This window comes from Bubalus bubalis, chromosome 1, assembly GCF_019923935.1.
Source record: "Bubalus bubalis isolate 160015118507 breed Murrah chromosome 1, NDDB_SH_1, whole genome shotgun sequence".
NCBI classification, from domain to species: Eukaryota; Metazoa; Chordata; class Mammalia; order Artiodactyla; family Bovidae; genus Bubalus; species Bubalus bubalis.
The window spans coordinates 44840401-44866019 of NC_059157.1; the positions used below are offsets into that span (position 1 = coordinate 44840401).

At 40.2% G+C, this 25619-nt stretch overlaps 1 protein-coding gene and 1 long non-coding RNA gene across 3 annotated transcripts in view; one reads left to right on the forward strand and one right to left on the reverse strand.

Moving 5' to 3' along the window:
* The window catches only part of LOC123465559 (liprin-alpha-1-like), a gene marked incomplete in the record, with an annotated part of 992590 nt that overhangs the window by 4952 nt on the left and 962019 nt on the right, over nucleotides 1-25619 (reverse strand).
* On the forward strand, nucleotides 12677-23713 carry LOC123465780. Of its 2 annotated transcripts, XR_006641087.1 has the most exons (4): nucleotides 12677-12721; nucleotides 17008-17154; nucleotides 20355-20507; nucleotides 23026-23713. It is a non-coding gene; the product is annotated as an uncharacterized LOC123465780 (long non-coding RNA). The 2 variants fall into 2 exon arrangements; XR_006641079.1 differs by lacking the exon at nucleotides 12677-12721 and having other exon boundaries at nucleotides 16422-17154.

The following is a 25619-nucleotide window of genomic DNA, read 5'->3' on the forward strand; positions in this document are numbered from 1 at the left end:
CCCATATGTATGTGAATGAATGTATCAGTACTTAAGACACACACATGGAATTTGCATATGTATACAGCAAACTGATAATAGTGTGTGCACAAGTGCTCAGTCTTGTCTGACTCTTTGCAACTCCACAGACTGTAGGCCTCCAGGCTCCTCTGTCCGTGGAATTTTCCAGGCAAGAATATTAGAGTGGGTCGCCATGCCCTCCTCCAGGGAATCTTCCCATCCCAGGGATTAAACCCACGTCTCTTTATGTCTCCTGCATCGGCAGGTGGGTTCTTTACCGGTTGAGCCACCAGAGAAGCCCAACTATCAATAGTGGTTTCCCCTAAAAAGTTGGACAACATGGAAGAGTGGGAGGGAAGTCTGTTGGAAGAGAGAGTTTTTGTTTTTTACCGTATACAGTGCAATGATTTTTAACAATTTAAAAAACAAATATAAGTAAAAGCGAGCAAAGAACAGTAATGCTGAGAATTAAAAAACACGGGTTCCAGATCAGCTATACTAAATAATCTCCTGCTTGACTTCAGCGAGTCTCTTATGCCTCTGATCTTTACTACCTGTCTTTGGAAATTGAGTGGCTTGGATCAGATGACCTCATAGGCCCCTTCCAGGTCTAACATTCTGACACTGTGAAAGTGGTTAAAAATAGATACCTAAGTTTACAGCTGGGCAGACCGTGTCCATACGATAACTTCAAGGACTTTTCTACACTTCTACAACAGGGCATTTGCCAGTGATCAGCGTAATTTTGAGGTCCTCTTTTTCTGTTTTGGCCACACTGCACAGCATATGGGATTTTAGTTTGCTGGCCAGGGATAGAACCCAGGCACCCTGCATTGCACTTGTGGAGTCTTAAACATTGTACCACTAGGGAAGTCCCTGGTTTTTGTTTTAATTTTGCCTTTTTTCTATTCTATAGTGAAACGAAAAATATGAAACTGTTTCAGTCTAAAATAAACCTCATAGGAGTTTAACTTCACAAGAGGCTTTAAGCAGAGGGATTGAATTCAAATGTAGATGCCAAAATTATAGCATCCTCATATTACAAGATAATTCAGACCTTGTGAAAACGTTGAGAGGAGGAATGTTTTATAAGTATGTATTTCTTTGCTGTCTAGTGTAGGTTTTTTTTTTTTCCATCTAGTGTTTTAATTGAAAGTGATCAACATTTCTTTTTTTTTTTTTAATATGGTTCACACATGTAGTACAGTACACATGTAGTTATAAAGGGTGTTCTGAGCAAAAGCACCTAACCACCATCCATCGGTCATAATTTGGGAGCCCCAAAATGTCTGATGCCTCCATGGGAATGATGTCATATGCTGAAATATGCAACCACAGTGTCAACAGACTAAAATAACAACCATGGGATTTTGACTTAACAGCAGGCTCTGAATAAACTGTGATGTGAGTAAACTGTGATGTAAACCAACTGCAACATTCTTCAAGGAAAGACGATTCTCTCTAATGTTTTCCACTTGAAGTGATACTGTTTCCGGGCTCTTTTTTTTATTTTAATTGAAGTATGGCTGATTTACAATGTTGTGTTAGTTTCAAGTGTACAGCAAAGGGATTCAATTATACATATCTATTCTTTTTCAGATTCTTTCCCTTATGGGTGATTACACAATATTGAGTAGTGTATGTACTATAAGTAGGTCCTTGTTGGTTATTTATTTTATATATAACAGTTTGTATATGTTAATCCCAAACTCCCAATTTATCCTTCCAACCCTCTTCCAGCTTTTTAAGATCAAAAATCTGATTGCAAAGCCTTGGAATGAAGACTTGCTCCCAACCAGAGACTATAAGATTCTGAGTCTGCCTGAGGGCCTGACAGTTAAATAATTTGTTCCAAATTATACTTCTTGTCAAGGGTAGAGTCAGAACCAGATCTGAGTTTGTCTAGTGTTTCTCTTTCTGCCCATCATGCCTATCAGTTCCTACCTGACTCTAATCGCCTTTTGATGAAGAACTGGATTTGCTTGGACTCTGCTTAGACTTGGTCATTGGCCCTCTAAAGACCCTATCTCCTACCCTCTTTATTTGATTTTATTATCAATGACTGACTTTATTTATTATTTATTTATTTAAATATTTATTTTATTTATTTGTTTGACTGCACTGGGTCTTCATGATGGCATGCAGGATCTCTAGATGCGGCGTGTGGAATCTTTTTAGTTGCAGCAAGTGGAATCTAGTTCCCTGACCAGAGATGGAACTCGGGCCCCTACATAGGGAGTTTGGAGTCTTAGCCACTAGACCACCAGGGAAGTCCCCCTGCCACCTTCTTGCTGACTCTCCACACCCCTTCAAGTCGGTGCCCCTTTCTTTCTGATGCCTTCTGTTGTCATTGGACACCATGATGGTCCTCCCAACCTCCTTTTGAAAGGAGGTTGTCATCCTGGGACGTAATTGTTTTTTTTTTCCCACTGTCAGGTCAAATCATGGGCAGCAATTCATTGAGAACGTAGGGCTTGAGGTCAGAATAGGGAAGATCAAGGTTGGGGGTCAGAATAGAAAGACCATGGTTCTAGCAGGGTTTCCTAGGTGTTAGTGATAAAGAATCTGCCTGTCAATGCAGGACATGCAAGAGATGTGGGTTTGATCCCTGGGTCAGGGAGATTCCCCTAGAGTGGGAAATGGCAACCCAGTCCAGTATTCTTGCCTGGAAAATCCCATGGACAGAGGAGCCTGGCAGGCTACAGTCCATGGGGTCTCCAAGACTTGGACATGACTAAGCACAAGAGATAGGAATACCAGACCACCTGATCTGCCTCTTGAGAAATTTGTATGAAGGCCAGGAAGCAACAGTTAGAACTAGACATGGAACAACAGACTGGTTCCAAATAGGAAAAGGAGTTCGTCAAGGCTGTATATTGTCACCCTGTTTGTTTAACTTCTGTGCAGAGTACATCATGAGAAATGCTGGACTGGAAGAAACACAAGCTGCAATCAAGATTGCCAGGAGAAATATCAATAACCTCAGATACGCAGATAACACCACCCTTATGGTAGAAAGTGAAGAGGAACTAAAAAGCCTCTTGATGAAAGTGAAAAGGAGAGTGAAAAAGTTGGCTTAAAGCTCAGCATTCAGAAAATGAAGATCATGGCATCCGGTCCCATCACTTCATGGGAAATAGATGGGGAAACAGTGGAAACAGTATCAGACTTTATTTTTCTGGGCTCCAAAATCACTGCAGATGATGACTGCAACCATGAATTTAAAAGACGCTTACTCCTTGGAAGGAAAGTTATGACCAACCTAGATAGCATATTCAAAAGCAGAGACATTACTTTGCCAACAAAGGTTTGTCTAGTCAAGGCTATGGTTTTTCCTGTGGTAATGTATGGATGTGAGAGTTGGACTGTGAAAAAGGCTGAGCGCCGAAGAATTGATGCTTTTGAACTGTGGTGTTGGAGAAGGCTCTTGAGAGTCCCTTGGACTACAAGGAGATCCAACCAGTCCATTCTGAAGGAGATCAGCCCTGGGATTTCTTTGGAGGGAATGATGCTAAAGCTGAAACTCCAGTACTTTGGCCACCTCATGCAAAGAATTGACTCATTGGAAAGGACTCTGATGCTGGGAGGAATTGGGGGCAAGAGGAGAAGGGGATGACAGAGGATGAGATGGCTGGATGGCATCACTGACTTGATGGACGTGAGTCTCAGTGAACTCTGGGAGTTGGTGATGGAGAGGGAGGCCTGGCGTGCTGTGATTCATGGGGTCGCAAAGAGTCGGACACAACTGGGTGAATGATCTGATCTGATCTGAAGCACACTTGCACCACATGGCTTTTTAGTGAGGAACCAAGTATATTATTCAGCTGAACATACAGTCTGGAACCAGTGATTTTTCTTTAAAATCTATAAAGGTAACCCTTTGGGCCTCTGCTTATCCTCTCTAAAACAGAAAAAGTGAACCAAAAGATCCTAAGATTCCTTTTAGCCCTAAAATTCTATGACATCTGAATCTCTTGTTGTTGTTCAGTCAGCAGGTGTTTTGTTGAGAGCTTCCCCTGGAACCTGTGGATCATATAAGGGAAAGTAGGTGTAATCTACCTGGGAAGAGAAAATGAACAGAATCATCTGGCGGGCAATAGCGAATCCTAGAAAGGCCAGGTGGAGCATGGGCTGCAAGTGGAGGAGGAGTTGAGAAGAGTGAGACCAGTGGGTGCCAGAAAATTGCTGGTGCCCGAGACTTAGGAGGGGAATTAGATGCTTGATAGGACTTTGTTAGACACAAGAGAAGGGTTCAGGAAATGTGTGAATCCTGATTTTTCTCTTTTTTTTTGTTGTTATTCTTTATTTTTTCTTGGCTGCACTGAGTCTTCATTGGTGCATGAGGGCTTTCTCTAGTTGCAGCGAGTGGAGGCTACTCTCTAGCTGCGGTACGTGGACTCTAGGCCGTGTAGGATCAATAGTTGTGGATCACTGGCTTAGCTGCGCCGAGGCATGTGGAATCTCCCCGACCAGGAATGGAACCTGTATGCCCTGCATTGGCAGGCAGATTCTTAACCCCTGGACCACCACGAAAGCCCTGAATCCTGATTTTTCAGTCTTCTGAAAAATTCTATAGGTTTTAAAATTTTATTTTATAGGCTCTCTTCTATTTTCCTTTTCTTTGTTTGCTTGTTTTGACCACTTCATTGGCCTGTGGGACCTTAATTGCCCAACCAGGGATTGAACCTTTGCTTTCTGCAGCAGAAACACAGAGTCTTAACCACTGGACCACCCGGGAAATCCCCTCTACTATCTCTATTATCTAGAAATTCTGAGATCATCTGTCACTGTTATTTGAGGGTCCTAGTAGCCCAAGGGGCAGTTAATTAGGAGGGAGGAGAAAATGGTATTCTTGTTCTTTTTCTCTAAAGTATAAAAAGTGTCTACCTGTGATATATGATATTCCCTGGTTAGTAGCAAAGATGGCATTTTACGGCCTTGAGGTTGTTGTTGAATCAATTATTTCAGTCTCCATTTTGCCTGCCCTTTGAAAGCAGAATTTGAGAGTCTAAAAAAAGAAAGGAAAACAGATCTGTTGGAAGCATGAAACCAGCTCCTCATCCTCCTCCACAAAAGCGAAGAAATAGCCCTGAGCTAGTTTCTAAGTAGGAATAGTGCAAGAGAATTTAGAAAGTGCCAGGAGGAAGGGAAAACATGGAGCCCGATTTTGAAAGCCCACAGAGCACAGGGTGGGCGCCAGAGAGACAGTCACACCTGTTACCTGCTGTCTCTTGCTTCCTGGCTCCAGCTTGCCCTCCTCTGCCAAACCTTCTTGCTCGAGTTGTCCCTTCCTCACCCATTCAGATAGATACACATGTGACTGAAGCTCAGGAAAACACCTCTCCACTAATACATAAATACACTCACATGGTAGCGATACATCCAAAGGATATTCATTTGTCACAAGCATATTCATTCCTTCCAGCAAGCTTGAGCACCTGTAATATGCCACATACAGCACTCTGCAGTGGAGAAGTCAAGGTGAATAAGACATAGTTTCTGTCCTCAATGGTATATAACAACAAACCTATACACTGAGCTATAAGCCCAGAGGTGCACATATGCAAACATATATGTAACGTACACCCACTGGTATGTGAACTCATGAAATAAAAAAAACAGAGCTACTCACTCATAAATTTCACAAGTTCTAATACTAGTCATGCTGAAATATTTGGAGGGAGGTTGTCCGTTTTCCAATTTTTCCTTTGTCAGTTTTGTCATCGCCTTTCATATTCCAAAAATGATTTCACTTTATAGTTCCATTCTTTTCTTATTTCTTGCCTTTAAAAAATTATTTACTCTCTAAGATGAATTGTCTCACATGGAGAAACTGAGAAAAAGGAAAGTTTGCCCAAGTTATAAATAAAGTTACCCTTTCAGGTACAAAATCTGTCTCTTTATACTCAGTTGATAAAATGGAAAAGACTGGCAATATTTAGTGATTGATCCTTTAATGATGTCTTTTTAAAAATTCATTTATTTTATTTTTGACTGTGCTGGGTTTTCATTGCTGTGCATGGGCTTTCTTTAGTTTTGGCAAGCAGGGGCCACTCTGGCTGCAGTGAGCAGGCTTCTCATTATGGTGGCTTCTCTTGTTGGGGAGCAGGGGCTCTAGGGCATGCAGGCTTCAGTTCTCGTAGCACTTGTGCTCAGTTGCACCTAGGCATGTGGAATCTTTTGGAACAAAGGATTGAGCCAATGTCCCCTGCATTGGCAGGCAGATATTTAACCACTGGACCATCAGGGAAGTCCTAATGATGTCTTTTTAATGGGTATTTTGAACCACAAAATATGAAATCATTCCATCTTTATTTTTTTAATTGTAGGTATTTGAAGAAAGAAGAGCTCTGCTTGGAAAATGGGTACCTATTTAAAGTATACTTGATTCTAAGTCAGAAAGAGAAAGACAAACACCATATGAATATCACTTATATGTGGAATCTAAACTGTGGCACCAATGAACCTACCCTCAAAACAGAAACAGACTCACAGACGTAGAGATCAGACTTGTGGTTGCCAAGTGGGAGGAGAGGAGGGAGCAGGACAGACCGGGAGTTTGGGGTTGGTAGATGCAAGCTATTACATTTAGAATGGCTAAGCAACAAGGTCCTACTGTATAGCACAGGGAACTATATCTAGTATCCTGGAATAAACCATAATGAAAAAGAACATAACAAAGGAATGTATATAAATCTATATATCCATATGTAAGTTACTTTCACACTTCCTCAAAGGAAACACAGTCTCAATGACCATTGTCCATGATCAAAGTACAGTAAGTCCGCTCTGTATGAATGAGTTCTGTTCCAAAAGCGAATTCATAGGTCCAATTTGGTCGTAAATCCAACACAGTCAGCCTCGGTACCCAACTAACACAACTGGCTACACCCCGCTGTTTGTAAGCTTGCTTCCAGACATCCTGGGCTTGAAATTAAAAAACTGCTCTGCTGTACTGTAAAGTACACAAAAGCACAGCCACCTGTAGTGGATGGACACACATGACCGTGCACGCCAGACGCATGAATTAATGTGATTGGACATGCGAACACACATTCGCATCTTTGAAAGTTCGAAACTCAAATGTTTGTATGAGGGGACTTACTCTATTCCTCTCTGGCTAATGTGTATTACTCATCAAATTCCTCTAGAGTTCTCATTGAGAGTCTCTTCCACCCAAGAGAACTGGAAACATGGTCATACAAAAATGTGTACACTAATGTTCACAGTGGCATTATTCATAATTGTCAAAAATGTAAACACCCAAACATCCATTTGGTGAGAAATGGATAAACAAAATGGGGTCTAGCCAAACAATGGAACAGTGTTCAGCCTGAAAATGAAAGGCAGTTCTGTTTCAAGCTACTCATGAATGAACTTTGAAGATATTGTGCTACGTGAAATAAACCAGACACAAAAGGACCAATATTGGTTGACTCCACTTTTATGAAGTTCTTAGAATAGGCAAATTCACAGAGAAAGAAAGCAAAATACAGGTTACGAAGAAATAGGGATGTTACTTAACCGGTAGAGTTTCAGCTTGAGTTTTAAAAACAGTTCTGCAGATGGATGTGGGGATGTTGCACAACAGTGTGAGTGTGCATCATGTCACTGAACTGTACACTTAAAAATGGTTAAATTTTAAAAAGCACGGGCAAGAAAAAAGAATGAAGTACTGATATATGCTACCACATAAACTTTGAACGTAGTATGCTGAGTGAAAGAAACCAGAAACCGAAGCCATCTAGCATACGATTCCATTTACATGAAATATTCAAAATAGACAAATCCATACAGACAGAAAATAGCTGAGTGGTTTCTAGGGGCCAGGGAGCAGGGGAGGAGTGACTGACTGTAATGGGTGTGGACTTTATTTGGGGGTAATGGAAACGTTCTGAAATTAGACAGTGGTGCTGGCTTTACAGCCTGTGAATAGATGAAAATGCTGGGTGGGGTGGTGCATGAATCGTACCTTCATTTAAAAAAACAAATCAGGATCCCTTTTAAAAAATTATGCTTTGATTTCTTTAACTCTAGATGTATATAATGAACTTGAAATAGTCCATCTTTAAAGCATACAGTCAAAGCCTTCTTTCCTTTTAAGGGAGCATCTTTGCCCCAGAATACAGCAGTAGACAGAATATCCTACCTTGTGAGTTACTGAGATTCATTTTCCCCTATGTCTTAGTCCATTCCAGGTGCTATAACAGAACACTGGTGGGGGTGGGGGCTTATAAACAGCAGAAAATTCATTTCTCATAGTTCTAGAGGCTGGAAAGTCCAAGATCAAGGTGCTAGCAGACTCGGTGTCTGCTGGGAACCTGCTTTCTGGCTCAGAGACTCTCCATGTGTCTTCACATGACAAAAGGGCTAAAGGTCACTCTGTAGTCTCTTTAATAAAGGACACTAAACCCATTCATGAGGGCTTCCCTGGTGGCTCAGTGGTAAAGAATCCGCCTGCCAATCAGGAAACTCTGGTTCGCTCTCTGGGTCAGGAAGATCCCCTGGAGTAGGAAGTGGCAACCCACTCCAGTATTCTTGCCTGGGAAATCCCATTAACAGAGAAGCCTGGCGGGCTACAATCCATGGGGTGGCAAAGAGTCAGACACAACTGAGCGACTGAGCATGGATGCTCGCAATCCCATATGTGAATGCTCTCCCTCATGACCTAATCCTCTCAAAGGCCCCACCTACCTCCCTGGGTCATTACCACAGGGTTAGGGTTTCAATTTCGGAATTAGGGGTGACATAAACATTCAATCCATCATAAAGCTCTGTATCTTACTGGTGTTGTTTGTCTGATTTAGTCACCACTTCTTTTCTGTGCTGGTCTACAAGCTCCAGTCTAAAGATATTTACTAACCTAAAGAAGGGAAAAAAAAGTCATGTACACAATGTTTCTGGAAGACTTTACATATCCTCTGGAGAAAGAAATGGCAACCCATTCCAGTATTCTTGCCTGGAAAACCCCATGGACAGAGGAGCCTGGCAGGTTACAATCGTGGGGTCGCAAAGAGTTGGACATGCCTGATCGACTTCACTTTACTTTTACTTTTACAAGAAAAGGGGCAATATTGATTTCCTTCAGACAGGAAAACTGTCTAAAGGGTTGAAGAGACTCTTACCTGGAGAGCGTTTTGTGTCTTTTGAATTTTTAATCATATGAATGTTTTTAATCATGTGAAGGTAATATCTATTCAAAATAATAATAACATTTTATAAAATAAATTCACTAAAAATGGCAAAATGAGAAATACCCGAAATTTAAAATCTAGCTAAGTTTTTCTCATATTGTATTTGTGTTTTTAAACTAACTTTGTTACCAACAACTTAAAAAAGAGACTTATAAAAAAAAGCAAATAGATAAAATAAAAAGGGACATATTTAAAATGACTATCTTTGCATTTTCATTCTACTTACTATGAATGTGAATCCCTAAATTAATATAACCAGGGCTAATGTTCAGGCAGAATTCATTGGTATGGCTGAGCAGCCTCTGCCGATTTTGATTGGTTGATAGCATTGCCAGTTGTTAAACATTTTTAAGATCACCCTGGATAAAATTGAAGGTCTTCAAACTTTTAAAAAGATCTTGTTAATTCTTTTCTTTTACCATAACTAATAGAAGCATATATTTCAAAGGTCACTGATATTTGCAAAGATCACTAATTATCTCTCTACTCCAATCAGCCAAACTATAGGGTCAGGCATGGTTTTACCATGCTCCTTGTTGTGCATTGCTTGATGCTGTCAGGCATCTAATAAATATTTTCTAAATGAATAAATGGTACTCACTGGTTTTTCTCTTTTGCCCAACAACAAACTTATTCCATAAATTCACTAGATTATATGGTAATCTTTACACCTCCATGAAAGCCACAGGAATTAAGTTTGAAGGGGATATTTCCAGTTTATTTTTATTCAGTTTTCTCTCTCCAGTTTGGGTTTAGGCTTTATTTGTCTGTGTGTTTTATGAACAGCATAACAGATTGATAGCATAAGGAATGCATTTTCAATAAAAAAAAAGAAAGGAGAGAAGTAAGTAAGCATACAGGTTTTTTTTTGTTTTTAATTTTCCTTTATTTATGGCTGTGCTGAGTCTTCCTCGCTGCACAGGCTTTTCTATAGTTGTGGTGTGCAAGCTTCCCATTGCCAGGGCTTCTCTTGTTGCAGAGACTGGGCTCTAGAGCCTTCTCATTTAAGTTGTGGTGCATGGGATCAACACAGGCTCAGTAGTTGTGGCACACGGGCTTAGTTGCTCCACTGCATGTAGGATCTTCCCAGATCAGGGATCAAACCCATGTTACCTGCGTTGGCAGGTAGATTCTTTACCACTGAGCCACCAGGGAAGCCCAAGGATACTGATTTTTAAACTTAGCATTACTTGGGATTTTCATTGTACGAGTCAAGTATTGGCTTTAAAGCTCAATCTCATATTAGAAGTAAAGTCACTTTTAAAAACAATCTGGATAGTAAAGGGCAAGATGTAATGTGAAACCTATTCAATGATAGACAATCCAAAAAGTATTTTATATTTAGCCATGTGTGCATGCTCAGTCGTGTCTGACTCTTTTGCGACCCCATGAACTATAGCCCGCCAAGTTTCTCTGTGCATGGGATTTACCAAGCAAGAATATTGGCGTGGGTTGCCATTTCCTTCTCCAGGGGATCTTCCCAACCCAGGGATCAAACCCAGGTCTCCTGCATTGCAGACAGATTCTTTACCAGCTGAGCCACCAGTAAAGCCCAGGATAATATAACCAAAAAGCAAAAAAAAAAAAAAAATAACAGCCTCTTCCTTCATCTTGACCTCACTGCCTGAGAACTTTCCTCTCCTTGCCATTTGGTGTGCGATGAGTGGCGCTGATGCCCTAGCAATGGTCCTCACATCTTGAAAGTGCAGCAAGAATCCTTGTAACAACTACTCTGAAAATGGGATTTTCACAATCCTATTGTCAAGAGATCCGGAAAGGCATTAAAAGTAACTATAAAATATAATTATGATATGATATAAGATAGTATTGTTGCTGTTTAGTAACTAAGTCATGTCTGAGTCTTTTGCGACCCTGTGGACTGTAAACCCACCAGGCTCCTCTGTCCATGTGATTTCCCAAGCAAGAATACTGGAGCCAGTTGCCATTTCCTTCTTCAAGGGATCTTCCTGACCCAGGGATTGACCCCCTGTCTCCTGCTTGGCAGACGTATTCTTTTCCACTGAGTCACCCGTGATGGTCATAGCATATAAGATAGTGTAGCATAAAATAATGTAGCACAATGTCGTATACTAATTACATGGTATTAATATTAAAAAGGAACTAACTGTAAAATGAGGTATCATACATGGTACTAGGATAAGAAAATGGTCTTAGCTGCTCCCCTACCTCACACATTAGATCCCTGGCTGTGATGGTATGGCTCTTTTTTCTTGAAGAGCTGAAGCAAGAGATGTGGGACAGATATATATACTACTATATATATATAATAGATTTGAAAAAAAAAAAAAAACAAACCCAGGAACCTACTGTATAGCACAAGGAACTATATCCAATATCTTATTATAACCTACAGTGGAAAAGAATCTAAAACAGAATATGTGTGTGTGTGTGTGTGTACATATATAAATCAATATGCTAGATACCTAAAAGATTGTAAAATAACAATGCTTCAATTTAGAAATTTTTTTAAAAAAGAGAAAGATACTGGGTGATTACCAAATTCATGTACAGTTAATTCTTCCATGGATTATCTACTTTTTGGATTATTCCCAGCACCTTTTAAATTCCAAGGGTTTTCCCCCAGCTGTTAAGCATTCTTCTCAGTCATCTACCCACCTTCAACTGGTAGAAGTTCAAGGAATGCAAATTTGTTTTCTATTAGACTAAATAAACACAATTAGAAAGGAGAAACCCCCAAGGCAAGAACACCTATCAAAGCCAAATATAAATTATCTTTGACTGTTATAATCAGGGAAATAAATGAGAAACCAATGTAATTATCTTTTTAATCTCTAGAGGAAAAGGTTTGAATGTTTTCTTTTATAGATTTCTTCAGCGCTTTATAATCCTAATGTTCTTTTATATTCATTCTAAATCACTGTTCTTCAATCTGAGCCTGTTCTCTTCTTCTGGGCATCCGTGACAATAATTGAGCTGACCTCAATCCTTGCAAATGTGCTTCCTGTCCTTGTTAATGTACAAACATGGTAACTTTATGCTTTGTAATTTAATTATTATATATCTAATGATTTACCCCTCATGCTTATTATTTTTAACATCACTATGATATTTTCTAACAGGGGTCCCCAACCTCTGGGCCACAGACCCACTGGTACCTCTCATCAGATCAGCAGTGGCATCACATTAGAAATAAAGTGCACAATAAATGTAATGCTGTAGTTTTTCCAGTAGTCATGTATGGATGCGAGAGTTGAATCATAAAGAAGGCTGAGTGATGAAGAATTGATGCTTTTGAACTGTGGTGTTGGAGAAGACTCTTGAGAGTCCCTTGAACTGCAAGGAGATCAAACAAGTCAATCCTAAAGGAAGTCAGTCCTGATCGTTCATTGGAAGGACTGATGCTGACGCTGAAACTCCGTACTTGGGCCACCGGATGTGAAGAGCTGACTCATTAGAAAAGACTGATGCTGGGAAAGATTAAAGGCAGGAGGAGAAGGGGATGACAGAGGACCAGAGGGTAGGAAAACATCACTGACCCAATGGAGGTGAGTGTGAGCCAGCTCCAGCAGATGGCGAAGGACAGGGAAGTCTGACATGCTGCAGCCCATGGAGTTGCAGAGTCAGACATGACTGAGTGACTGAACTACAATAAAATGCAATGTGCTTGAATCACCCTGAAGCCATCCCTCCCTGCCTGTTCCCCCTGTCCGTGGAAAAATTCTCTTCTATGAAACTGGTCCCTAGTGCCAAAAAGTTTGGGGACCACTGTTTATAACATTAGCTACCATGAGTTCAAAGAGTCATACACTCTTTCCGGAATTTTATACATATTTTCATTTCTTTAATCTTCCCAGTAACTCTAAATTTTGATATAATTATTCAATCAATGTGTAAAGGAAGGAATTAAGAGATTCTTAGTGAGACTCTGAATGGCCTCACTCCCAAAGCCCCCATGCATCCTTAATGCCGTATTTTCTCTTATCATGTTGCTGAGCTGATTCACTATTGTGAGGCATTTGGGGTTATTTCTGATTTACTGTAGTGATAATTATATCCCATAAACATTTCTTCCCTCATCATCCTGGGTCCCCACATAGCTCAGTTTCTACAGAGTAGCACGTAGCACTGCCCAAAGTAATTTTAAAGATGAATACCAATTTTCATGTTGTCTCTCAAAGAAAAATCACAGGGGATCCAATTCAGAACTCATAACACTACTTACCAGATCCCCTTTCTTCACTCCCCAGTTCTCTCACACTGTATAACTGCTGGAAGGGCAGTTACAGTCTGAACCGCCACAAACTGCCTACACGCCAAAACCCTGCAGCTCTCCTATCTCCATATGCCCCCCACTGGCTCCTTGTTTTAGAGATCACCGCAGCATCGTGGGCTGGTCCTTCCCCCAGCCCTCACCACTCTGGTCTGGCTTCTCTATCATTCTAATAACCCATCCCCAAAGGAAAGAAGTCTCATATTACGTTAGATAGAAATATGGACTGTGCAGAAACAGGCGGAGAGGAAATCTGGGAACATTCATACATGAATACATTTTATTCACTTATTTGTAAATTAAGGTTTCTGATGGTTTTTTTTTTTCTTTTTATTTCATTTGAGAGTCCCCCCTCCCCCTTGAATGATAGTGTCCAAAGTGAGATTGATGAGCGCTGAAAAGATCTTGTAACAGTGAATAGTTTTTGCTTTATTTAAAAATCTTTGGTTTGGCTGCACTGGGTCTTTGTTGCAACACAGGCTTTCTCTAGTTGTGGCATGTGGGCTCTTAGTTCCCTGAGCAGGTTATCAACCCTAGTCCCTTGCATTGGAAGGCAGATTCTTTTTATTTATTTGTTTATGGCTGAGCTGCGTCTTCGTTGCTGTGTGCGGGCTTTCCCTAGTTGTCGTGAGCATGGGACCACTCCTCCCTACTTGAAGGACGCAGTCTTCCTACTGCAGTGGCTTCTCTGGTTGCAGAGCACAGGCTCTAGGGTGCTTGGGCTTCAGGGGCTGTGGCACGTGGGCTCAGTAGTTGTGGCTCTCAGGCTTACTTGCCTTGCAGCAGGTGGAATCATCCCAGACCAGGGATGGAACCCATGTCCACTGCACTGGCAGATTGTTAACCACTGGACTTCCAAGGAAGTCCCACAGTGAATGGTTTTAATCAAGAAGTACTCCAACTAATTAAAAAAAAATAGATCCTATGATTACAAAGAAGTTGACTTGTCATAAGGCTTAAAATACATTTTTACTTTATATGCCTTTTTTTTTTTTTTTTTAAAGGGCCTCCCTGGCGGCTCAGATGGTAAAAGCGTCTGCCTGTAATGTGGGAAACCCAGGTTCGATTCCTGGGTCGGGAAGATCCCCTGGAGAAGGAAATGGCAATCCACCCCAGCACTCTTGCCTGGAAAATCCCATGGACAGAGAAGCCTGATAGGCTACAGTCCATGGGGTCGCAAAGAGTTGGAAATGCCTTTACTTGCACTTTCATGCCTTTTTAGGTGGTCAATGTATTTTATGATTAAAACTAAAGTATTATAAAATTCTGATTACTTTATACTAACTAGCAAATATCTATTGGTGAAATGCAATAGTGTATAAAATACAAGTAGCCCCAAACTTTCCTGTTTTCTCTCCTCTAATGGACTAAAGAAGAAAACCAGAGGTTTAGACTCTGATAACAGCTCCTTCCGCTGCTAGCTGTTCCCATAAGAACCTTTCTTTTGATTTTGGCCAGCTCTCACACTCTCATCTTTGATTAGTCACTCATCTTGGGACTGGTTTGGGGTCATCACTGGGGAAAATTGTGAAGTAACCCAAGCGTTTGTTTGGTATGCCCCAGATTGCTTTGGCATGTACTTCCTGTCTCTGGCACTCTTTTTTTTTTCCAGGTCCTCCTATCAACTTTTCCTTTCCAATCATATCAATCATTTACATATTAGTAGGACTTTAACTCGGAGAAGGCAATGGCACCCCACTCCAGTACTCTTGCCTGGAAAATCCCATGGGCTGAGGAGCCTGGTAAGCTGCAGTGCATGGGGTCGCTAAGAGTCAGACACAACTGAGCGACTTCACTTTCTTTTTTCACCTTCATGCATTGGAGAAGGAAATGGCAACCCACTCCAGTGTTCTTGCCTGGAGAATCCAAGGGACGGGGGAGCCTGGTGGGCAGCCGTCTATGGGGTCGCACAGAGTTGGACACGACTGAGGCGACTTAGCAGCAGCAGCAGCAGGACTTTAACTGGAGCTTCCCAGGTGGTGCTAGTGGTAAAGAATCCACCTGCCAATGCAGGAGACCCAAAAGACACAAGTTCGATCCCTGGGTCGGGAAGAGCCCTTGGAATAGGAAATGGCACCTCATCCCAGTATTCTTGCCTGGAAAATTCCATGGACAGAGGAGCCTAGCGGGCTCAGCAAAGAGTCAGACAAGAGTGAGTGACTGAGAACACACACACACACACAGGACTTTAACCCTATATACTCCCCCTTCTCAGAGATATTTGCTTGTATTGCCTTATCTCTAATTGTGAATGCAAAGGTTTGTTTCTGGTCCTGGAGTTTTAATCACTAATGAGCTGATGTAAACTATGGGGGAAGACTGACTGCCCGGGTGTCTTCTCTTAAGGTTGTACAGACAGTCTGTGGCTTAAGATGCTTTGGCTTAGCAACTTTTTGGCTTTACAGTGATGCAAAAGTGATAGACATTCAGTGGACACCATAGTTAAAATTTTGTATTTGGGTTTTTTTGGGAGGGGTGGCTAGCCATGTGCAGTAGGATACTTATTTATGGTTCTGGGCAGCCAGTGAGCCACAGCTCCCAGTCAGCCACTCAGTCACAAGAGTACAGGCCAAATACACTTAAAACCATCAGTACCCAGACAGCCATTCTGGTTTCACATTCAGTGTGCTTGTATATATGCTAAGTTGTGTCAGTCATGTCCAACTCTGTGCAACCCCATGGCCTGTAGCCCCCCAGGCTCCTCTGTCTATGGAACTCTCCAGGCAAGAATACTGGAGTGGGTTGCCATTCCCTTCTCCAGGTGTAGTAGTCAATAAATTACATGAACTAGTCAATGCTTTCTTCTAAAATAGGCTTTGTGGTAGATGATTTTGCCCAACTATAGGCTCATGTGAGGGCTTCCCTGGTGGCTCAGTGATAAAGAATACTTCTGTCAATGCAGGAGACTCAGGTTTGATTCCTGGGTCAGGAAGATCCCATGGAGGAGGGCACGGCAACCCACTCCAGTATTCTTGCCTGGAGAATCCCATGGACACAGGAGCCTGCTGAGCTACAGTCTATGGGGTCGCAAAACAGCTGGACATGACTGAGCGGCTAAACAACAACAAGGAGCATCAGGGTTCATGTAAGCGTTCTGAGCACGTTAAGGTAGACTGGGCTAAGCTAGGATGTTTGGTACGTTAAGTGTATTATGTGCATTTTTAATTTATGATACTTTCAACTTAGGATGGATTAATTGGGATATAGCCCCATCAGAAGTTAAAGATCTACATTTTACAAGTCTGTATATATTATCAGTTTACGACTATGACCAGCTCCCAAATTTTTCTGTAACTCCAAGTTTTGAGGTCAAGTGCATGTCTATGTCAACACTGGCCTTGCTTGGGCTCACACACACACATGTGAGAAAGAACAGGTAGGTGGCAAAACATGGGGTGTACTTGTTAGGGAAAGAAATGCATGCAATTCGTTAAGAATAAGTTACTAAACTCACTTTCTATGCAGTTCTTTATCTCTTTCATAATGCGTCTCTGGTGTCAGACTAAACCTGGAGCTTTTTTTTTTTTTTTTTTTTTTTGCTTTGCTTCTTTTTTTCTCCAGTTTGACAAATGGATGGACACTCAGAGGAGAAGAATCCTGACAGTCCTGTTAGAACGCTGCTCCCTGTCACAGCAAAAGTTCTGCTGTTGAAAGCTTCAGGAGAAAATTCCAGCAGAAGCTCTGGATTTTACGACCAAGCTCCCAAAGGTGTTATCTTTATACATCTTTTCTTTCCTGGACCCCCAAAGCCTTTGTCTCTGTGCACAGGCACAGATAAAGAAGCAGGGTTCAGTGTTTTGTAAAGACAGCCTAGAAAACACTGAACCTTGAGGGAAAAAGGAAAGCACGCATACAAAACCGAGCACCGACAAGAGGCTCACCGCGTTTCGTTTGCACGGTTTGGATTGGCCCCAGCTCTTTGTGTCTGGCTGTGCACTTAGTGCTCAAAGGGGAGAAAAAGTAAGCCATCGCTAAGTGTCCGTAAAATAGTATTAGCCAGTTGGGGAAATATATACACATGTATATAATGGTTCATCATCAGAATAGCCTTATATTGCACAGCAGAGGACCATAAGAGTGTAGAGTGCAGGCCATTCATAAATAGAAAAGCATGAAATAAGGTGCTAATGTGATAAATACAGAAGCATGTGAGACTAAAGGAGTTCAGAGTGGGCAAATGTGCTCACAGGTTGGAAAAGCATCTGACCATTATTTTCTTACAAATAATTTCACGGTGTATTCAAGTATATTTTTTAAGACATAAAATTGATAGTCATTTTGTTGATTTCTTTTCATAGTCTAGAAAGACCAGAAATTCCCTGTTACTGTGCATTCACAGGGTAACTTTAGTTTTTAAAGTTAAGAAAATGAAAAAAAAATTAAGAAAATGAATGCAGTAAGATAGATGACGTATTTAATAATTGGTGCTGGGACAATTGGGCAGTATCTGGAAAAAAATTCTAGAAGGATAAAAGATTGATATGAAATTATGGAAAACCATTCCCTACTCAAAGGAGGGAATTCCCTGGTCCAGTGGTTAAGTCTCTGCTCTTTCACTGCTGAGGGCAGAAGTTCAATCCCTGTTTGGGGAACTAAGATCCTGTAAGCCACCAGGCATGACTAAAGGGGGAAAAAAATGTAATTAAAGGAAATCTAGGGAAGGAAGACTTTGTGAGTAATCTATAATATTCAGAGCCTCAAAAGAAAATGTATAACTTAAAATCTTTCTTTATTTATTTTATATATTTTGTATATATATTATATATGCTTTATAAATAAAGAAAGCAAGATTTTAAGTTGTGATTATAAAAGTTAAAATTTTCTCCATCGAGAAGAAAACTGTAAATAAATACAGACAGTAAACAGGAGGGAGCTCCCTGGGAGTGGTAAGGACTCAGTGCTTTCACTGATGAGGGCTCAGGTTCAGCCCCTGGCCGGGAGACTATGAACCCACAAGCTGCTGCAGTGTGGCCCCCCAAAATTAAAATAAACTGGGGGAAAACATATTGCCAGCAAAGGGGTAATTTTCTTATTTTTTAAAGAACGACTATAAATCTACATTAAGAAGAAAAAAAAAAGAGCAAAGCCTAGCAGAAAAATGAGCAAAGGAGGCGAACAAATAGTTCACAGAAAGAAAAGCAGATGTTTCTAAAATAGATAAAATGCTTAGCCTCATTTTCATGCCATCGTTTGTGACTCAGATGGATTGAGTTTCTTTTTTTCTTTTTTTATTTATTTTTTTAATGATAACATTTTATATTGTTAGGGGTGTGGGGAAACAAGCACCTTCATATGTTGCACCTCCATAGATAAATTGATGCAAACACCAAGGAGAGCAATTTGGTAGTACCCAATTTTTAAATAAAGATTCCTGGACATTCCCTGGCGATCCAGTGGCTTTCACTACCAAGGGTGTGAGTTTGATCCCTGGTCAGGGAACTGAGATCCTGCAAGCCATGAGACATGGCTAAAAACTTTAAAAATCTTTTTAATTAAAAAAAAAAAAACAAGATTACCTTTGGCCAGTAGTTCCACTTCTTGGAATTTGTCTGATGGGTATACTTCAACACATGCAAAATGTATGTCTATATAAGAATATTGCATCATTGTTTGTGGTAGCAAAAGGTTGGAAACAATGGAAATGTCTGCTAATAGCAGACTGGCTGCAACTATCTCCTCAATATATCATCAATAAAACAACAAAGGTGCAGAATTATCCTACCACTTTGGAAGAATAAAAGAATGCATCCATATTTCTTGCTCTTCTGGAATGGCACACAAGAAGCCAGTAACAATGGTTACATTCACAGAGGGAAATGAGTGGCTACATGACAAGGATGAGAGAGGCTTTTTTTTTTTTTTTTTTTTTTTTTACTTTTTTTACAGTGTGCCCCTTGGTATCTGTGATTTTAGTATTGATGTACACATATTATTCTAAAACTGAAACAATTTGTTTTTTAAAAAAACATAGTGTTTTAAATGCCCAGTAATAGAGTATCATTCTGCCATATAAAGAATTATTAGGCAGTCATTAGAAAACATGTTTTGCAAGAACAGAGATGCTTATTATATGTAAAATGAAGAAAGCATGATTTTAAATTGCATGCAGTTTCCCAATTTTGCTTTCATATATACCTGAAAAACAGAAAGGAAAATAACTCTACCAGCTTGTTGATAATGTTTGGTCATCTCTGATTGACAGAGTTCTGGGTATTGTTTTTCTTCAGGTTTCTCAGAATTTTCCATGTTTTTCACAATGAGAATGTTATCATTCCAGGGAGATGTGATATGAAATAGATAATCTTATCATCTATGTGTACCATATGTCAATCTTGGTAGATTTCAACATTTTATTTTATTTCCCAGAACTGACTGTGAGGCAATTGTTCTTTAGCTAGATTTAAAGTAAACAATAAAGTCATTGCACCAAGATGAGCTTTGAGCTGTTTAAAAATGTGGTGGCGGTTGTCTTACAGTTTTGAAAGAGCTTCCCCACCCTCAACTTTCCTCATTCCTGTTTAGTTTTAAACAAACAAAAAGCAGCAAAAATCAAAAACAAAGCAAAATTTTATCTATCCCCAGTGCGGGGGCAGTGGGAACCCCAACTTAACTACCCAGGTCTAAACCCGATCTAAGTCAAAAGAGGAAAAGGATGAGAGTTGAGAAAAACTTTCTCCCCATCCCCTCCCTCCCAAATCCCACATCTTGATTGGATTAACTAACCATATGAGGTTTAAGGGCAGTGCAGTTTCATTCTGGGTTGCACAAAGTGGTTGTGATCTCTGTTTCTGCCTGCAGTGTTGTATAAGATCCTCTAAGCCTTTTCCTCCATCTAGATCCTGAACCTACTGTTTCTCCTATTTATGCCCCACTTCTGCTTCCCTCTCCCCTACATGTCTTATCTTCAGCCCATAAAATAATCCTGGACATAACACACGGGCCACCTGATGCAAAGAGCTGACTCATCTGAAAAGACCCTGATGTTGGGAAAGATTGAAGGCAAGAGGAGAAGGGGACAACAGAGGATGAGATGGTTGGATGGCATCACCAACTCAATGGACGTGAGTTTGGGTAACTTTGAAACTCCGTACACAATGGATGGAAGGAGGGAGGAAGACAGACAGATAGATAAACAGATGGATGGGTAGTGAGTTCCATTACAGAGTGTTCTGCTCCTTTTGGGGGCACTCAAACATTATTTATTATTGAGTTAACCTTGAAAAAGAGGCCAGTTTTCCAAAGATGGAATGAATGTGAAGACTAGCTACCATCTCTGCAATTCACGTTAAGAGATATGGAATGCCTAGTCTGAACTTTATCTATGGACTTGATTCTAGTTTCTACTAAGACTTATTTAAAACCTGGAATAAATTATTTTAAAAACTACTACACATAATAGGGTCACCTCCACCATTTGCTGGATATGTAGGATTGACCATAATGCTATGAAAATGGAATGTACAGAATACTTTTTAAAAAATGTATTAATTTGGCTGCACCAGGTGTCAGTTGCAGCACGTGGAATCCAGTTCCCTAACTAGGGATCAAACCCTGGCCCCCTGCACTGAAAGCATAGAATCTTAGCCACTAGACCACCAGGGAAGTCCCCAGGACAAACACTTAATGCTTCATTGAATCTTAAAGGCTATTTAGGACACATCAATATAGTATTAGTCATTGTGTTCCCTTTATATATTTAGTTAAATCATAAGCATGGAGGGAAAACAGAAGCATATCATGAAAAAAATAAGCAATGTGCCAACTGGAGTTTCTGTAGCCTTCATACAACGTTCATATGCAGACTCCCAGAGATCCTTCAGTTCAATTCAGTTCAGTCACTCAGTAGTGTCTGACTCTTTGTGACCCCATGAATCGCAGCACACCAGGCCTCCCTGTCCATCACCAACTCCCGGAATTTACCCAAACTCGCGTCCATTGAGTTGGTGATGCCATCCAACCATCTCATCCTCTGTTGTCCCCTTCTCCTCCTGCCTTCATTCTTTCCCAACATCAGGGTCTTTTCAAATGAGTCAGCTCTTTGCATCAGGTGGCCAAAGTAATGGAGTTTCAGCTTCAACATCTGTCCCTCCAATAAACACCCAGGACTGATCTCCTTTAGGATGGACTGGTTGCATCTCCTTGCTGTCCAAGGCACTTTTAAGAGTCTTCTCGAACACCACAGTTCAAAAGCATCAATTCTTTGGCGCTCAGCTTTCTTTATAGTCCAACTCTCACATCCATACATGACTACTGGAAAAACCATAGCCTTGGCTAGACGGACCTTTGTTGGCAAAGTAACGTCTCTTCTTTTTAATATGCTAAGTTGGTCATAACTTTCCTTCGAAGGAGTAAGCACCTTTTAATTTCATGGCTTCAATCATCATCCGCAGTGATTTTGGAGCCGGGAAAAATAGTCAGCCACTGTTTCTCCATCTATTTTGCCATGAAGTGATGGGACCGGATACCATGATCTTAGTTTTCTGAATGTTGAGCTTTAAGCCAACTTTTTCACTCTCCTCTTTCATCAAGAGGCTCTTTAGTTCTTCTTGACTTTCTGCCATAAGGGTGGTGTCACCTGCATATCTGAGGTTATTGATATTTCTCCCAGCAATCTTGATTCCAGCTTGTGCTTTCTCCAGCCCAGCATTTCTCATGATGTACTCTGCATATAAGTTAATAAGCTGGGTGACAATATACAGCCTTGATGTACTCCTTTTCCTATTTGGAACCAGTCTGTTTTTCCATGTCCAGTTCTAACTGTTGCTTCCTGACCTGCATACAGGTTTCTCAAGAGGCAGGTCAGGTGGTCTGGTATTCCCATCTCTTTCAGAATTTTCCACAGTTTGTTGTGATCCACACAGTCAAAGGCTTTGGCATAGCCAGAGATCTTTAGGAAGTTCCAAAGTCTTATCTGAAGCTTAGTTTCCCCATTTGCAAGGGAAGAATATTAATTATACTACCCTTCAGGTTGTGACGAGGATGGTTAATAGGTGCTCGATAAATATTAGTTGACTTGGATTCTGTCTGAATTAACATTAAAGAAAAGAAAAGAAAAAGGGGTACCCAAAGCCAGTGCTCTGTGAGAACCTGGAGGGATGGGATGGGGAGGGAGGTGGAAGTGGTGTTCAGGTTGGAGGCGACACATGTATACCTATGGCCAATGTATGGCAAAACCATCATAATGTTGTAATTATCCTCCAATTTAAAAAAAAAAAAACTTCCTGCCTTGTTAGGAAGCACTTCAGGTAAGAGTTAACTTGGTTGTGATTTGGAAAAAAAGACCAAAAAGAAACTACTTGTGAATTCCAGGCCTGGTTTATCAAGTTAAAATTATGTTTGCTCTGATTCATTCATGAACGAATCCATGAATCCACTTCCCCAGTGGCTCAGTGGTAAAGAACCTGCCTGCAGTGCAGAGAAGTGGATTCGATCCCTGGGTCAGGAAGATCCCTTGGAGGAGGGCATGGCAACCCACTCCAGAAAAAAAATAAAGAAGTTCTCTCAGTGCCAGGGTGACGGCTCAAAACCTAGAGAAAGTGGACATGTAAGCTGAATAGTTTTTTAACATTGTTTCTCCAGGTGAGCTGGCATTGGAAGAATTTAACTGAACTGGATCAGCTCTGGATGCTAAAATGTTTACGGTTTAACTGGTATATCAATGTCTCCCCAACTCCCTATGAGCAGGGTGTATGGAAGAAGCATTATATTCAAATGGTGAAAGAACTCCATGTTACCAAGCCCAAGGTAAATTTGGGAAAAGAAGAATTACTAACATCAGCTACTTAAGAATTCTAGAACTAAGTTGGAGAAGGCCATTGTTTCAAAAGAAATATACCATGACTTCAAAATTCCCTTGTTCTAAGAACTTAACAGCTCTTTTCAAGATATCCATGTTAGTTGAAAGTAATCTGACACTCACAAACCACAGTTCCACCAGGTTATGACTTGGAGCTCCTCATTCTCTCCAGATTCCTGGATTTCTGTGTCTCTGATGCCTACAGTACACAATTCTGACACTGGGATTCTGTGGGTAATGTGCAGTATTTATTACCTATGGGTCATCAAATTTTACTTAACTAATTCAAATTTTCTGTGATTCTCCCAGGCAAATTGAAGTTTATGTTTCTATCATTAATAAAGAAAAGTTTGCAAAACATTAGTAACTAGGAAATGGCATAATGGGCATATTAAAGTTCTTTTCACTTTAGAAACTAGCAATGTAAAGTCCTTACATAGAATTGTAAACAGTAAACAGTATGAGCATAAATTTTTTCTAGTGGTTTTCTATGCATTGCAACCAATGTTTATGTTCATTCTTATAGTCAGAGTTAATTAGATAACTTATGGGAAATTTGTATGAGCTTTTTCTTTATGGCATAATCTATATACATGCAGAGTTGTGCATCGTTTTGTATAATAGAAGAGTTCCTGAAAATTATGTGTAAATTACAATTTTAAAATTATTTTTAAAACCACAGGGATTTTTTTTTTATAGAAAAGCTGCAGTGAGTCCTTTTTGAATTGGAGAATCCTTTTGAAATATGAATAGTTGGCTCTTAACATGCTGATTTACGTTTCATTTTATTGTGTTTACTTGAAGTAGAAACCCTCTACATTTAATATAGTAATAAAGTGCATAATTAATATTGTTATAATTACAATGATAAAAGCAGTCTTTCTGATTTCAATGATGGCTGTTCTTCGTGAGAATTTCTTTTAAAAAGAAAAATGTAAAGTGCAGTGGTGGAAGAGTTATTTTAAAAATTACAATAGCTATGACTCCTTTCATCACAAGGTTTCCCTTAACTCTCCTTCAACGTCACTCATAGCCAGGGAAAGGCTTCAATAGCTGACGCGTGGGCTGTTCTGGGACAGAGGAGAGAAAAGTGATCCACCAGGTTGTAGAATGAAAAAAGGTTTTGAGTATTGTATGTAATACTGATTTTAATACTTGGTCTTCAACAATAACTCTTTTTCCAGAAACCATTTATGGACTTCCCTGGTGGCTCAGATGGTAAGGAATCCACCTGCAATGCAGGAGATGCAGGTTTGATCCCTGGGTTGGGAGGATCCCCTGGAGAAGAGAAAGGCCACCCACTCCAGTATTCTTGCCTGGAGAATCCCCATGGTTGGAGGAGGTTGGTGGGCTACAGTCTGCAGGATCATAAAGAGTCGGACATGACTGAGCAACTAACACACACATATTTTAAGACGATGAATAGTTCTGATACAAGAAAATTGCCACATTGTTGCTTAGTATTTCATTTCTTTAGGGAGTAGTTTGTTATAGTAAATTTCAGTTTTTCTATTAAAGAAAAAATTGGCAAATTAAACCTGGTAAGATATAAAAAAGGAATAATACATGATGACCAAGTGGGATGTATCCAAGGAGAGTAAGGTTGGCATAATATTAAAAAAAATCAGTCCATGTAATTCACAGAATAAAAGAGAAAAGATGTCTGGTTATTTCAATATATGCAAACAAAAGCATTTAAAATTTTTTCATCATTTGCCATTTAAAAAAGTCTCAAATGGCTTTGGGTAAAGGGAACAAAGTTTTTGTTTACTTAACAGAAAAGTCATCAGTTTTCATTATTATCTATTCTGCTAATGGGTCAAATATTTTGTACTTTTCAGAATTAATGTTTATGTATATAGTTACGAGCATTCATGCCTAAATTTTCTCCCCTGAAAATGCTTTTTTATTATCATGTATTCTTTATTACCAGTGGTGTTAAACAAGACCTCTTCCAGCAAAAATAGATTTCATTCAATATAAGCTCAGAAAAATGAAATGAATGCCCATCTTATTTTATTTATTTTATTTTTTTGGCCACTCCGTGTGACTTGGGCTCTTAGTTCCCTGACCAGGGATTGAACTCCTGCTCTCGGCAGTGAAAGTGTGGAGTCCTCACCACTGGACCACCAGGGAATTCCTTGAATGTCCATTTTAAGTGAGATCCGCACTGTGCTGTGCTTAGTTGCTCAGTCGTGTCCAACTCTTTTCAGCCCCATGGCCTGTAGCTCACCAGGCTCCTCTGTCCATGGGGATTCTCCAGGCAAGAGTACTGGAGTGGGTTGTCAGGATTCACACAAAACACTGAACACTAATCTTGTAATGAGCCATCGATTATATAAAAGTAAAATGTCTTCTTACTCTACTACTTACAATC